The following is a 10,508-nucleotide window of genomic DNA, read 5'->3' as shown; positions in this document are numbered from 1 at the left end:
TAGCTTGGAGTTCAGCTTTTTTTTTACTGCTTAGAAATAAACGTGCACCGTCAAACAGAAATAAGCTTTTTTGGTGTGAGGTTACCGGTTTCATTCTGTTTAGTCCATCTTCAGACCTCACACCATGATGGTAGATGGTGGCTGTAAACGGAGCATGCACTACGACTCCACGAACACAACAAGAAAATTGTTCATAATAGGGACATGTATAACAGATGAACGCAACATTATTTTGTCCAGTCACTTTGGTGAATAGACTGAACATTCTGATGAACACAGAGTATGGACAGAGTAAAAACGATTGTAATGAGGGGAAGCAGAAGTTGCATATCACTGAATAACTTTACATACAAACTTGGAATCATGCAGCAGACGAAGTGAAGGAACTCTGCTACCTTGGAAGCCAAATAACACATGGTGGGCGACACAAGGAGGCTATAGATACTCTAAGTGATGAAAAGTACCCGGGGATCTGGCTGAAAATGACTTAAAAGTTCGTGGCACCCTCCATCTGTAATACTGGAATTCAGTATGGTGTTGTCCCACCCTTAACTTTGATGACAGCTTCCACTCCCGCACGCACACGTTCAATCAGGTACTGGAAGGTTTCTTGGGGAATGGCAGCCCATTCTTCACGGAGTGCTGCACTGAGGAGAGGTAGGCCCGGCATGAAGTCGGCCTTCCAAAGCATCCCAAAGGTATTCTGTAGGATTCAGGTCAGGACTCTGTGCAGGCCAGTCCATTGCAGGGACGTTATTGTCGTGTAACCAATCCACCACACACCGTGCATTATGAACAGGTGCTCGATCGTGTTGAAAGATGCAATCGCCATCTCTGAATTGCTCTTCAACAGTGGGAATCAAGAAAGTGCTTGAAACATCAATGTACGCCTGTGCTGTGATAGTGCCACTCAAAACAACAAGGAGTGCAAGCCCCCTCCGTGAAAAACACGACCACACCATAACACCACCACCTCCAAATTTTACTGTTGGCACTACACACGCTGACAGATGACGTTCACTGGGAATTCGCCAGAGCGACACCGTGCCATCTGATCGCCACATTGTGTGCAGTGATTCGTCACTCCACTGTTCAATCGTCCAATGTTCACGCTTCTTACACCAAGCGGGGCGTCGTTTGGCATTTACCGGCGTGATGTGTGGCTTATGAGCAGCCGTTCGACCATGAAATCCAAGTTATCTCAGCTCCCGTCTAACTGCCATAGTACTTGCAGTGGATCCTGACGCAGTTTGTAATTCCTGTGTGATGGTCTGGATAGATGTCTGCCTATTACGCATTACGACCCTCTTCAACTGTCGGCGGTCTCTATCAGTCAACAGACGAGGTCGGTCTGTACGCTTTTGTGCTGTAAGTGTCCCTTCAGGTTTCCACTTCACTGTCACATCGTAAACAGTGGACCTAGGGATGTTTAGGAGTGCGGATATCTCGCGTATAGACCCATGACACAAGTGACACCCAATCACCTGACCACGTTCGAAGTTCATGAGTTCCGCGGAACGCCCCTTCTGCTCTGTCACGATGTCTAATGGCTACTTGGGTCTAAATTTTAATTTTAATAATCAACAGCCTCAGTTGCACCGTTTACCTAGAATTTACCTAGGTTTCAGTCGGGATAGCCCAACCTTCTTCAAAATAACAGTAACTACCGTTTGTCCATACTGGACATCGTCAAGCAAAAACTACAAATTCATAAATTATCGTCAGACGGTAAAACTTATCTGGAACTGCGTCGGCCCCACTTCGCGACCACGATGCGGCAGCCACGAGTGCTGTACTGGAACTGACTTCACAAACGGTGGTTACTGTTGTTCTGCAGAAGATTGCGTTATCCCAACTGAAACCTAGGTAAATTCTAGGTAAACGGTGCAATTGAGGCCGCTGATTATTAAAATTAATATTAAAATTTATACAGTTGCTGACAGGGACGCGAAATGTTGAAGATATTTAACTACTGAGGTCGCTGGTATAGAGTACCGTACAGTAGGCGGCTGCATAATACACCTAACAATTAAAAGGTATGTTCTGAGGGTATGATACTTTTGATCACTTAGTGTATGAGCGTAAAATTTTAATCTGTTGTATCTTATTGTGTCTATGGTAGTTTCTATGCTTCTAAATAGGTTTTCATTTCTCTTCTTCGTCCAGTTTTCTTTGCTCTTTTGCGGTCCTAAAATTTTTCTGAGTGCTTTCTTTATTTCCAGTTCTTCTTGTTCACCTCTTTTATTCAGGGTTAGGCATTCGGATCCGTACAATGCTTCCGGTTTAATTACTGTTGCGTAGTGTTTCTGATCTTTTATTACATCGGTTTTGGCTGAGTTTGTACGCTAATTCCATTTTCTTCGCTCTTTCGTTACTTGTGGTGCTATGTAACCCATTTCATTGCATTCATTCTCCCAAACACTTAAACGTATCAACTCTTTTGATGTTTCCACGTTTGTACATATTTTCCTCTGTTGTGTTTACGTTCAATTTATTCCGTTTTTCTCATATTATATTGATAATCTGCAGTTTTGTGAAGTGTTTCTGTCATTATCTTTGCATCTGTTTTGTCCTTAGAAATTACTGCAATATCGTCCACAAAAGCGAGACATTTCACCTCAGATCTTCCTCTTCCTTGTCCTAGTGCATTCTTTCGATGTTTTTCTGTTGTAGTTCTTTATCCCACTCTCTAATGACCTTGTCTAACACCAGATTGAAGAGAATCGGTGAGAGCCCATCGCCCTATCGATCGCCTATGTTAATTCTGAAGGGTTCAGAAAAAACTTCTCCTAGAAATTAAATTTTTGAAATTGTGTCTGTGAGCGTCTGTTCGACTAATTGTCTGGTGGTTTTGTCGATACCTGCATTTTCCAGTGTTGGGAATACTGTCTGTCTGTCTACAGAATCGTATGCTTTTTTGAAATCAATGAATGTGACTGTGCTAATATTCCACATTGTTCTCATCCTGACGATTGTTTACAGGTTAAAAATTTGCTCTAGACACGATCTATTTTTTCTGAACCTTGCTTGGTTCTCGCCAGCTTTGGACATAATTTTGTAGGTGGCTGGAACTAGAGATATGCCTCGGTAATTGTTGTTGTCTGTCCTGTCACCCTTATGTAGTGGATGGATTATGACTTGTTTCCAGTCGTCCGGTGGTTTTTTTTACTCTCTCAGTAATCTTTAATAACCTCATAAATGGTTTCAGCTGTCTGCTTCCCTCCAGTTTGAGTTTTGTTAAAACGGTCCTTAATTTTTATAGTTTCAGTCTCACGGCTGCCCTCCCCTCTGACGCTCTGTACCATTTCAAAGATGTTACCCGACTCAGCGGCTGCAGACGAGTCTCTGTAGCGAACGAATCCCACTCTTACCAGACAATGGCGCAAATGGCGGGAGAGCGCTCAGGGTTCAGCGAGACACTGGCCTGGCGGGACAGCATCCCGTCAGGGGCAGCAGACGAACCCGTGCTCCACACTGCAGCATCGGCAGAGGAATGGTGAAGGCTTGTTCGTACCCTCTTCACCGTAATCACCAACAAGAGAAACGCGATGAGAATTCTCATCGAACATCAGCGTGAGAGTGACAGTGACTATGTTTTACAGCCTAAGAAAAAAGAATTCGAAGAACTGCATCACCTCATAATTGTTGGAGTCTCTAGTACAATGACTGCTTTGATTTTTGCCATCTACACTTACCTCCACAATCAGTTTTACTGTTGCTTCATGCCACAAGATGTATCCTATCAACTGATGCCTTCTTTTAGTCAATTAGTGCAATAAATTTCCTTCATCCTCAGTTTGAATCGGTAAAAAAAAAAAGATTAAGATTTAAAGTCTCGTCGACATCGACCTCACTAGAGACAGAGCACAGTCTCGAGATGTTTCAAGGATGAGTAAGATAATTGGCCGTGCCCTTTCAAGGGAACCACCCCGGAATTTGCCTGGAGCGATTCAGGGAAATCGCCTAAAACCTAAATCTGGATGGCTGGACGTGGATTCGAAGCGTAGTCCTCCCGATCCGTTCAACCGTCAGCATTACACTGTAATTCCGCATTTCAAACGCTTTGATTTTTGCCATCTACACTTACCTCCACAATCAATTTTACTGTTGCTTCATGCCACAAGATGTATCCTATCAACTGATGCCTTCTTTTAGTCAATTAGTGCAATAAATTTCCTTCATCCTCAGTTTGTATCGGTAAAAAAAAAAGAAGATTAAGATTTAAAGTCTCGTCGACATCGACCTCACTAGAGACAGAGCACAATCTCGAGATGTTTCAAGGATGAGTAAGATAATTGGCCGTGCCCTTTCAAGGGAACCACCCCGGAATTTGCCTGGAGCGATTCAGGGAAATCGCCTAAAACCTAAATCTGGATGGCTGGACGTGGATTCGAAGCGTAGTCCTCCCGATCCGTTCAACCGTCAGCATTACACTGTAATTCCGCATTTCAAACGCTTTGATTTTTGCCATCTACACTTACCTCCACAATCAATTTTACTGTTGCTTCATGCCACAAGATGTATCCTATCAACTGATGCCTTCTTTTAGTCAATTAGTGCAATAAATTTCCTTCATCCTCAGTTTGTATCGGTAAAAAAAAAAGAAGATTAAGATTTAAAGTCTCGTCGACATCGACCTCACTAGAGACAGAGCACAATCTCGAGATGTTTCAAGGATGAGTAAGATAATTGGCCGTGCCCTTTCAAGGGAACCACCCCGGAATTTGCCTGGAGCGATTCAGGGAAATCGCCTAAAACCTAAATCTGGATGGCTGGACGTGGATTCGAAGCGTAGTCCTCCCGGTCCGTTCAACCGTCAGCATTACACTGTAATTCCGCATTTCAAACGCTTCTATTCTCTTCATGTCATTTCTCCGGACGTCAAAATAATTTTCCCCGAGGTCTGCCAGTCGTTCGCGTATACATTAGCATGAACCTGTAAGGCCAGGAGAAAAAGAAGACGATATTTTTAAATAGATACATTGTGCGAGTAATCAGTTTTGAGAATCCAGATACTTTTCTCTGTTCATTAGAGACCAATCCCAGAGACAGTCGCTGTGCCAGCACCTGTTTCAGTATCTTGATTTGCCTTTGATAAAGCCGGTTGACCAGCGACAGTTCCGTGGTGAATCAAAAATAAGTTGGGGTTACCATCCCTAGAGCAGTTGAACTAGCTGCAGGAACTTTTCGTAAACCTGCACTAACATCTCTGCGTTTTCTTTGCGTTTGTTTTGTTTTTCTGTTTGCAAAAAAACCTTGATGTTCTGTGTTGATCTACTGGACTACGACACGTACTCCACACTCGCTACATTCGACTGACCGCATCACACAGACACAGGAGTTCGTTCGGTGCTACGTGTCATTACTAGACATGCCTTTGCATAAGCATAAGCAAGCACGCACGAATATTTAAGTACTGCTGCCATCTGTATATCTGAGAACTCACTAGACTTTTTTTAGACACAACTTGTATGCAGGATGCCGTGAACTGTAATGCACTCAAAATATCACAGTTATGGACTATAAAACCTTCTCTCTGACTCATGCAAGTAGTAGGTGTGTAAAATTGCTTAGAGAACTCAACATTCGTATAGCACAAAGAAGAACACACATCAAAAAAAAGTTATGCATCAGCCCGGTTCCCAGAACTCTTGAAGATAGACGTTGACTGTAGATATTGTATCGCAGACATAGTCCCTTTGACTGTTCAGAGATGTCACTACACCCGCCCAAACATGTAAACAACTTTGCGTGAGCAGTGCCTGTTCGACGGAGGGGTCCAACAGCCGATCAGTTCCAGCGATTCCACCAGAAACGAGGTACACGGTTCGAGTTGTATTTAGTTCAACCATGCCTAGGCGGTCAATATCGCGGTTTGACGCGTTCGAATTGTTACTTTGTGCCAGGAAGGGCTCTCAACAAGGGAAGTGTCAGGCGTCTCGGAGTGAAACAAAGCGGTGTTGTTCGGACATGTGGCAGTTACAGAGAGACAAGAACTGTCGGTTACATGCCTCGCTAGGCCGTCCAAGGGATCTACTGCAGTGGATGACTGCTACCTACGGATTACGACTCGGAGGAACCCTGACAAAAATGCCACCATGTTGAATAACGCTTTTCGTGTAGCCACAGGACGTCGTGTTATGAGTCAAACTGTGCGCAATAGGCTGCATGATGCGCAACGTCCCTCCCGATGTTCATGTTCAAATGTTCAAATGTGTGTGAAATCTTATGGGACTTAACTGCTATGGTCATCAGTTCCTAAGCTTACACACTACTTAGCCTAAATTATCGTAAGGACAAACACACACACCCATGGCCGAGGGGGGACTCGAACCTCCACCAGGCTCAGCCGCACAGTCCATGACTGCAGGCAGCGCCTTAGATCGCTCGGCTAATCCCGCGTTGCCTGACGTACATGGCGAAGTTCAGCGCGGTACAGATGGGCCCAGCAGCATACCGAATTGAACGGTCGGGATTGGCATCACGTTCTCTTCGCCGATGGGTGTCGCATATGCCTTCAACCAGACAATCGTCGGAGAAGTGTTTGGAGGGAACTCGGTCAGGCTGGACGCCTTAGACACACTATCCAGCGAGTGCAGCCAGGTGGAGGTTCTCTTCTGTTTTGAGGTGGCAAAATGTGGGTCCGACGTATGCCGCTGCTGGTCACGGAAGGCGTCGTAACGGCTGTACAATACGTGATAGTGCAACGATATCGGCATCATATTGGCCAAGCATTCGTCTTCATGGACGACAATTCGCGCCCACATCGCACACATCTCGTGAGTGACTTCCTTCAGGACAACGACATCGCTCGACTGGAGTGGCCAGCATGTTCTCCATACAAAAAACCCTATGGAACAAGCCTGGGATAGATTGAAAAGGGCTGTTAATGGACGACCTGACCCACCAACCACTCTAATGGATCGATGCCGAATCGCCGTTGAGGAGTGGGACAATCTGTACCAACAGTGCCTTGATGAACTTGTGGATAGTTTGCCACGACGAATAAAGGAATGCATCAGTGCAAGAGGGCGTGCTATTGGCTATTAGAGGTACCGGTGTGTACAGCAATCTGGACTACCACCTCTGAATGTCTCGCTGTATGGTGGTACGACATGCGTTGTGTGTTTTTCATGAGCAGTAAAAACGACGGAAATGATGTTGATGTTGATCTTTATTCGAATCTTCTGAACAGTTTCTGGAACTCTCGGAACCGAGGTGATGCAAAACTTTTTTTGGTGTGTGTATTTGCTTTGTTCCTGTTTCTTACCTAAGTGCTCAAAGTGCAGTGTGTTGAAGTAATGCAACTGTAAAATGTCTGTTTCAACCCGTACGTCATCTCTATTTAAATTAGTAAGTTTGTTCCCTGTGTTTCTGAGCCATATCATGTAATGTCATAATTCTCCCAATATCTTTGCTTGAAGAGTGCAGCTTTTTCATTTATTTGTGAGTGAGGAGACTGGAGCAAGAATTAGCTTTAGAATGTATCGCTCGTGCGAAACTCACCTTGATCTTTCGAACCGTAGATGATGGGTAACAGGCCGCTTCCCTATTCCTACAAGGACCGTTCAATAAGTAATGCAGTACATTTTTTTCTGAAAGCAGGTTTGTTTTACTCAGATTTCCAATACACTGTATTATTCCCCACGCAATCTCCGTTCAGTGCGACGGCTATACTCCACCTTACCGGGAGGGCCTATATGCCCGCATGGTACCACTGTACTGTTCGACGTCAGAGCCAACATCAGTAACCTCCCCATCATCCGTGCACTGCTTCCCGCGGAGTGCGTCCTTCATTGGGCCAAACATATGGAAGGTGCGAGATCCTGGCTGTAGGGTGGATGAAGAACAACAGTCCAATGAAGTTTCGTAAGTTCCCCTCGGGTTCGTAGCACTGTGTGAGGCTTTGCGTTGTCATAGAGAAGGAAAAGTTCAATTGCATTCTTGTGTCGACGAACACGCTGTATTTGTTTCTTCCATTTCCAGAGGGTGTGTGCAGCCGGTCGGCACGCCGGACATCGGACAGGATTGCGCGATCTTGATTGAATGATGACAGACGCCTCGCCCAACGACTCACCGTGCTTATGTTCACTGCCAGGTCTCCGTAGACATTCTTCAAGCGTCTATAAATATCTGCGATACTCTTTTTTCCACCAAAAGAACCTCAAAGACAGCTCTCAGCTTGGAACGCACATCCGTTACAGATGCCGTTTTGAAGGCTGTGTGTAGTGCCCCCACCGATGGGAACTTTACGAAACTCTGTAGGCTGAAGCGGGAATGTTCCCACAACACGTTCCTCATTTTTTCGACTGAAGTTGGCCAAGAAAAAAAAGGTGTTGCATTACTTATCGAACGCCCCACGTAAGTTTCCTGAAAGCCCTCTGTACTGCCTATATAATCAGCGCTTCCTCGAGTTCTCTTCGCAGTTCGCCACTTTACCTCCGAGGATGTCTCCCGCAGTCGGAGACGAAACGTCAGGAGAGAGCTTTATACTTCGACCACAGCCTATCAGCCCGGAAGTTTTAAGTGAAGACAATACCGGCCGTGAGAGCTTACATTGTATGATTTCCGGAAAGCGTTTGACATGGTGCCTCACCGCCGACTTTTAACAAAGGAACGAGGATACGGAATAGGTTCCCAGATATTTGAGTGGCTTGAAGTAATAGATCCTCGACGGCGAGTGTCCATTAGAAACAAGGTTTCTTAGGAGTGCCTGAGGGAAGTGTGCCAAGATCGCTTTATTGACTAGGGATATTCTAGGCAAATAAACGAATACCTTAGCTGTCAACACTGGTGAGGGACAAGTTCGTTGTTTTGAGATACTTCACAGTAAAGTGTCAATTAAGTCTCATAAATATGATATTTCAAGTACGTTCAGTATGATTTTTTTATTAAGATTGGTCTTTGTTTTACAGTAAAGATATATTTTTAAAATGGTAAATGCTACCCAAAATTTTATTCATCTACATCTACATGACTACTCTGCAATTCACATTTAAGTGCTTGGCAGAGGGTTCATCGAACCACAATCATACTATCTCTCTACTATTCCACTCCCGAACAGCGAGCGGGAAAAACGAACACCTAAACCTTTCTGTTCGAGCTCTGATTTCTCTTATTTTATTTTGATGATCATTCCTACCTATGTAGGTTGGGCTCAACAAAATATTTTCGCGTTCGGAAGAGAAAGTTGGTGACTGAAATTTCGTAAAAAGGTCTCGCCGCGACGAAAAACGTCTATGCTGTAATGACTTCCATCGCAACTCGTGTATCATATCTGCCACACTCTCTCCCCTACAACGTGATAATACAAAACGACCTGCCCTTTTTTGCACCCTTTCGATGTCCTCCGTCAATCCCGCCTGGTAAGGATCCCACACCGCGCAGCAATATTCTAACAGAGGACGAACGAGTGTAGTGTAAGCTGTCTCTTTAGTGGACTTGTTGCATCTTCTAAGTGTCCTGCCAATGAAACGCAACCTTTGGCTCGCCTTCCCGACAATATTATCTATGTGGTCCTTCCAACTGAAGTTGTTCGTAATTTTAACACCCAGGTACTTAGTTGAATTGACAGCCTTGAGAATTGTACTATTTATCGAGTAATCGAATTCCAACGGATTTCTTTTGGAACTCATGTGGATCATCTCACACTTTTCGTTATTTAGCGTCAACTGCCACCTGACACACCATACAGCAATCTTTTCTAAATCGCTTTGCAGCTGATACTGGTCTTCGGATGACCTTACTAGACGGTAAATTACAGCATCATCTGCGAACAGTCTAAGAGAACTGCTCAGATTGTCACCCAGGTCATTTATATAGATCAGGAACAGCAGAGGTCCCAGGACGCTTCCCTGGGGAACACCTGATATCACTTCAGTTTTACTCGATGATTTGCCGTCTATTACTACGAAGTGCGACCTTCGTGACAGGAAATCACGAATTCAGTCGCACAACTGAGACGATTTTCCATAGCTCCGCAGCTTGATTAGAAGTCGCTTGTGAGGAACGGTGTCAAAAGCTTTCCGGAAATCTAGAAATACGGAATCAACTTGAGATCCCCTGTCGATAGTGGCCATTACTTCGTGCGAATAAAGAGCTAGCTGCGTTGCACAAGAGCGATGTTTTCTGAAACCATGCTGATTACGTGTCAATAGATCGTTCCCTTCGAGGTGATTCATAATGTTTGATTACAGTATATGCTCCAAAACCCTACTGCAGACCGACGTCAATGATATAGGTCTGTAGTTAAATGGATTACTCCTACTACCCTTCTTGAACACTGGTGCGACCTGCGCAATTTTCCAATCTGTAGGTACAGATCTATCGGTGAGCGAGCGGTTGTAAATGAGTGCTAAGTAGGGAGCTATAGTCTCAGCGTAATCTGAAAGGAACCTAATCGGTATACAATCTGGACCTGAAGACTTGCCCGTATCAAGCGATTTGAGTTGCTTCGCAACCCCTAAGGTATCTACTTCTAAGAAACTCATGCTAGCAGATGTTCGTGT

Source organism: Schistocerca gregaria, chromosome 5 (genome assembly GCF_023897955.1).
Source record: "Schistocerca gregaria isolate iqSchGreg1 chromosome 5, iqSchGreg1.2, whole genome shotgun sequence".
Lineage (NCBI taxonomy): Eukaryota > Metazoa > Arthropoda > Insecta > Orthoptera > Acrididae > Schistocerca > Schistocerca gregaria.
Note: the sequence above shows the minus strand (reverse complement) of the source record.